Source organism: Labeo rohita, unplaced genomic scaffold (genome assembly GCF_022985175.1).
Source record: "Labeo rohita strain BAU-BD-2019 unplaced genomic scaffold, IGBB_LRoh.1.0 scaffold_1592, whole genome shotgun sequence".
Classification (NCBI taxonomy): Eukaryota; Metazoa; Chordata; class Actinopteri; order Cypriniformes; family Cyprinidae; genus Labeo; species Labeo rohita.
This window is the reverse complement of record NW_026127772.1, coordinates 1-6563: the sequence shown is the minus strand read 5'-3', so window position 1 is coordinate 6563 and position 6563 is coordinate 1. Positions and strand designations below refer to the sequence as shown.

Here is a 6563-nt window from a genome sequence, read left to right as displayed (position 1 = left end):
CATGGTTGTAAAAATAATGTTGATTTGACGTACAACTAAAACATTTATTTTTATTTCTATGTTGAATCCGTAGTGAGTTAACAACACCATTTCAACCATTTGGTATTCAACGTTGTTTTGACGTTGAATGAATGTTTTTTCATAAACTGACATTATTTCAACCACATTTAAACGTTTAAGGTCGGTCGAATGCCAGCTGGGAATAAATGCGATTTACCTGCTAAAATATTTTTGTAAAGAAGGCTTCTTCAGTCGGGTCCCAATAATATGCAAGTAAAATAACAGTCAGCAGCTATACAAGTGATGACACCTTTATGGGATAAAAAGCGTGACTGGGATGACCCACAACTGCCAGGAGAATTGCTCAGCTTATGGAGTTCATGGGAGAACGAACTGAGTGATCTGGAAAAGATATCACTGCTAAGATGCTATTCCAGTCCATACATGGATCTTCCAACTAGCAAACGTGATGTACATATATTCTGTGATGCATCAGAGCAGGCCTATGGGTCTGTGGCCTATCTGCGGACAGAAAATGCAGAAGGCCAAGTAGAAGTTGCATTTCTAGTGGCCAGATCACGGGTTGTCCTTCGAAAGCAGCAGTCTATACCTCGCCTTGAACTATGCGCAGCTCTGAGTGGTGCCCAGCTCTCCAAGGTCCTTATCACAGAACTCACCATCAGAGTAAGGTCAGCTACAGTGCAAGTCGAGAGACGAACATATACTAGACCTGTAGCTCGTCTTGTCAAGCTACCAGCCGTATCTGATGGAAAGTAATCCCCTTGAAGGATGAGACCTTTTGTCAAGATGTGCGAATTCAATCAGTGAATTCGGGGCGGCTGTTCAAAAGGCTTCTTGAACTTTCTTCCTGTGACCAATCAACATCGGCAACGTCACCATCATGTGCATCACGTGCAGTCAGGAAATGGACCAGGTGCGCTGAGCAGACATGCCGAAGGCGAACTCTTTCCTCGTGTAATCTGCTTCATTTCACGTTTGTCTGCAACATCTCATTCATATAGTTGTGCGTGCATAGAAAGTAAGTGTAGTTTGTTGTTCTTTATTTAAATCTGCCTATTGTTTTCACGCCGCGAGTGAGACTCATTTAGCGCTATTGCGCCATATGTATGTGCGTGTTTACGGCATTATATAGTGAATTTGTCACCTTTAAGCTTGCTTTCATGTTCATCATAGCTGATGCAAGTAATTGCAAGTGTTTATTGTGAGATATGTCATTGTTTTATTGAGTTATTTCGTGACTAATAACTCGCTGTTTACCATATCTTAAACCTGTGCCTCAGTCACGTCTAGTGTAGAATAGCGCCATCTTGTGGGTTGTCCTAGAATAACTGCTCTAATTATTTGCACAGACGTGTTAAATTGCCTTAATTTGTATTTTAATTTATACTCGAAAGGATTGTTATTGCATGATAATTGTTTGTAAATGTTTAATAATTTACTCACATGTAAGATTATTCTTGTATTCTGTTCTAGAACCACAGTTTTTACCACCTGTAAATGCTTTACTGAGATTCTGGAGTCTGGGGTGAATTCATCAAGTTACATGTCATTATACAGTTCTGACTGACTGTCTGCGGAGATTCGAATCTACTCAAATCAGTATTAAAATTTGAAACCTCAATTACAAGAGCCGAGAGTCAAACTGCCCAACTAAAAGAAACACTAATCACTATAATGGTAAGGAAACTTTTTCAATCAAACAACATCTAAACCTGTTAAATAATTGATTATTTAACTCTAAATAATCTTGTGTTTCCCATATGAATGAACCCATGTGTTTATTTAATACTGGGGAATTTACTGTGAAGAAAGAAAGACATGAACATTTTGCATGACGAGGGTGTGAGGACTTTATTTGTACATTTTTGTTCTGGAAGTGAACCACTCCTTTAAACAACAGTGGGAGTTGGATGTCTGCCTCACATTTGGAGATGAGATCTGGAGTCAGATCTTGTCCCGTGTCCACACCTCTTCTGTTTGTGCACAACACAGTCTTATCCAATTAAAGTGTATTGAATTTGAGATTGTATGATAGTTTTCAATATTTTTACACTTTTTATGAGCTATTTTTCCCCATTTAAATTCAACTTTGAATCTTTTAATTTCTGGGTCACACCTGGTACTTGAAATGTAACTTTATTTATTTATCTATCTATCTATCTATCTATCTATCTATTTATTTATTAAGGACAATCAATGTAATATATTTTTATTCAATAATATTTTATAACTATTTTTGAATAAAAATAATGCTTTTTGAATCTCCTCAAAAAGCTAAATAATAATCATAAAATATTATTGAACGAAAATATATTAAATTGATTAAATGTATCTTTATTTTCTTCAAATATGAAGAAAGTCAAAGTTTAATTTTACTGGAAAAATAGCTAATTTAAAATTTTATAAAAAATTAATACTATCATAAAATCTCCCCTACAATGCAAAATAATAATCAAAAAAATATTATTTAACAAAACTATATTAAATTGATTTTCCTAAAAAAAATATATATATATATATAAAAATAACATAAAAAAAAATACAAGTACCAAGCGTGACCCAAAAATAAAGAGGCTCAAAGTTTAAATAGCTTTAAATAGAAAACAAAATACCTCATAAAAAGTGTATAAATATTGAATAGTATTATAAAATCTCCTCAAAATGATGATCACGGTACGGACATCTCGGTTCGGTGCATGTGGCCTTATAACGAATACAGGCAATTCACACTCAATTCATAAGGAGTGGTAATGAAATGCTGTTTTATAACTGCCAGCAGAAGAACAGCGAATGCCGTGAGTTGCACACTTGAAAACAAAGACCACTAGACAGTGACCATGTGCTGATTCTGAACACGTCTCTCACTGACAAATGAGTATACTTTAAGACTTGTGCACTCAACTGTTTGTGAAATGGAGCTTTGTGCTCGTGTATCCTACCTCTCTCATTCGGCACAAGTCCAAATATTCCATAATATTTCCATATTTGCGATGTATCTGAATGCTAAACTATTAGGTAATTATAGGTTTTGTACTTCAGTCGTGTTCCAGCGGTGACACAGAGGCGGGTGCGCTGATGTTTGGTTCACTGTATTTTATTTTGACAAAGTACCAACTGTGCTGTCAAGTTAGCAGTGCTGGAACTCATATGTTTTGTGTGTATGTGTGTGTGCACGCGCCGGCATGATCACTTTAGCTGTTTCCTTATACCAGCAGAATCAAATTAAAACACTCCATTTATTGTCTTATTAATAATGCAAAACTGTAAAATGGATGTTGCTTCCAGCTTTGCTACTGTTCGGACGCTCTTGCTTACTGCTCCGCACTTTGCTCCCTGTTTATATACTTTTCTCAGATTTTTCTAAGATTTTAACCTCAGCACAGTTGCCTACTTTCAACAGATGAGAAAGAAAATGCCTCTTCTGGAATCTACTTGCTGCACAAACTGCCACAGACTTCTACAAAGGATTGTGGTTCTTGAAACAAAGTTACTTGCTGGACTTCAAAACAGGTGGAACACTCAGCAGACCATCGTCACGGACCCCCTCAGCATACAGCCGTGAGCCCAATAAACCTATAGTGAATCTCAATAGTTTATAAGTGTAGAGGAACAAGCCTGAAAACTGATCAACACACTAATCAATGGCACAAACAGGGAGCGAGACACAAACGCACTTGAGACATCAGATTGTCACAAGTATCTCCTATTGCTGCGGTAGCATCCTCTACCCCAGATATGGCTATGATAAGGCTTGCAAAAACTGGTATTTTACTATCTCCTATACAGCTTGAGAAAAGATTTGAAGCACTGATGAATGTGGGTGAGGAATCCCTAAATGTGATTGAACATGGATCGTATCAGTCAGCAGCTAACATCACTACAAACAGGTGCTCAAGGTCGATCAGACAGCGGCATTCAGCTCAGAGCACAGCCGAGCCCAGGACTCTGATAGTGGGTGACTCCATTATCAGAAACATCAGTAGCAGGACTACAACTACATGCTGCTTTCCTCAAGCAACCGTCTCTGATGTGAACAAGGAACTTCGGAACATTCTAATGAAGCACAAGACTGCAAATCAAATCATCATCCATGTGGGGAAGGATAATATTCAGAAAGAGCAGTCAGAACCCCTGAAGAAGGACTTCAGTGAACTCATCGAAACACTTTGAAGACTTGAAGTTCAGTCGTTCATCAGTGGACCGCTCCCAGCAAGGGGAACTAACATGTTTTCACGGTTGCTTGGGCTGAATACATGACTACAAAGAACCTGCAGTCTAAAAGGAATGAACTTCATCGACAACTTCAGTCTTTTCTGGGGCCATAGTCAACTGTTTAAACTGGATGGCCTCCACCCAAACAAACTTGGTGCAGAATTGCTAAAGGACAACATCTATTTTTCACTCCGTCATCCTTCAGTGGAGTGTGACAGTCCGCTACATGATTGACACACACACACCTGGACAAAGTATGAGTGACCACAGGACTTCAAATCACCTTCAGAGTCATCAAGTGGTCGACACATCCCACAAGGACACTGACAACGCCACACAGCCACAACAAGCACTGCTCCTGGACACTATCCCAGCTGAGCCCTGCCCACAGAGCTCATCACAGACAGACTGTGACGTTCTACAACAGCTCCAAGACTCAGCGCCGAAGGACGACTTTCTGGTAAACAGCCAGGGAAGCAAAGACAACATATTTCAACCACCGGAAACACCAGAGCCAGAGCCCCGCTCACCAGACACATTATCCCTCTCTCCAGCATCTCCACTTCTAAGCTTCTCACTGAAAATGGAGGAACTAGTATATGCTGGAACCAGACTCTCCCACTCTTTTGCTGCAGAGCCCCCAGATATCAACTTAAAAAACGGCGGGCACCACAACCACCAAAGCCTGTGGACCCAGCTCGCCCTCCTCCTCCTTCAAGAGCTCTCCGGCCGCTGCCACAATGCCAGGGCCCAAACCTTCCTCCATCTGCTGTAGGTGAACCAAAAACAACTGATAACAGCTCTCAGTGATATGTGTCGGGTCCCCGCTACAATAGCAGCAACACTCAGGGATGTTTACAGAAAAAGCGGGAACCCAGTGTGCCTGTAACTTTCTCTGTCTCTGTTTTATCACGTGATAGAAAGTCTAAGGCCTTCTTAAGCCGTACAGCTGACCCATCTAATCTGCGGCCTATTAGGTATTATACTAAGAGTGCTCTAGAGACAAAACGTAATGGCATCAAGTTAGCATTTTTAAACATTTGCTCACAAAAAAAAATTATTTGTGATCAATGATTTAATAACCACAGACAACCCAACCCATTCTCACTCCCGAGGCGTCAAAAACTGCAGAACGGTCAAGTGTCTCTAGCGTCACTATGAAGATGTCAACAGCGCCCCTCGGCGTCACTATATCGACGAACTGGGACATACATTGATTTCAGTGGGAAACTTTTGGCGTCAGAACACAGACTCGAAGGACATGAGATGATCGCTATGAAATCACGTTCAGGAAGTCTCATTCAGCACACATGGCGATATTTGCCATTAGTTTACGTGTGCGGCAGGTTGGGTGAGTAGTCATAAATACGCTGTCTTAATGTTTGTTTTAAACTGTATCCTGTCTTTTTTATTAATCAGATTAGCGCCGTATGTTTATTCGCTTAATTATATCCGTCTTTGCGTTTCATTGCGTTTAACTAATCGAACACACCTGCTAACTGGAGCGATTAAACTCTGTCACGTGACGTCATAGACCTTCGATCAGATTTATATCATGTTCAAAGATGGAAGTTGTATTTGTAGTAAAATCATAGTAACCACAACACTAACAACAGTTGTTGCAAGTTATACTGTGATATTTTAAGTTAAAACACCGTAAACATGACACTTACCATGCTTTTACCACAGTAACTGTAGTTTTGCTGTGAAATTTAAAACAGTTAAAACAGCAAACAGGACACTTGCCATGACACTTAGCATTTTACCACATTAACACAGTAACTGTGAAATTTTTTGCTGTGAAATTTAAAACAGTTAAAATTTGAAATTAAAACAGGACACCATGTTTTTGCCAGTAATGTTTTTTACAGTTAAAACAGCAAACAGTAACAGTAACTGTAGTTTTGCTGTGGCAGCTTCAGGAAAAAAGCACAATAACCACAACACTTATTATGCTTTTACTGCAGTATCTTTAGTTTGACTGTTATATGTATAGTAATAGCACAGTAATCACCAAACTTACTATGGTTTTACCACTGTAATGCTAGTTTTGATGTGCTTTTACGACAGATACCACAGTAATCACTACAATTACTATTCCATGCTTGTACCTTTTAATGTAAAGACCAAAAAAAAAGTAAATATAAGAAAAAAGTGTTTTTTTTAACCTCCTGCAGTTCATTCATATCAGTTTAGAACTTAAATATGTTGCTCACAGATCATTATTAACATTCTCTATATAATTGTCTTTACCATTTTTTTTTTTTTTTTAGCTGAGGAGGCCTAAAGGAAGCCGTCAGCCCAGTCTTGTTTGTGGAGAGGTCTTCATT

General features: G+C 38.9%; 1 long non-coding RNA gene across 2 annotated transcripts; it reads left to right on the top strand.

Annotated features, from left to right (window-relative positions):
* Positions 1–896: 896 nt before the first annotated feature.
* LOC127158602 (uncharacterized) lies at positions 897–6563 on the top strand. 2 transcript variants are annotated; one of them, XR_007826197.1, is made up of 3 exons: positions 897–1039; positions 1495–5584; positions 6507–6563. It is a non-coding gene; the product is annotated as an uncharacterized LOC127158602 (long non-coding RNA). The 2 variants fall into 2 exon arrangements; XR_007826196.1 differs by lacking the exon at positions 6507–6563 and having other exon boundaries at positions 1495–1698; positions 3405–5973.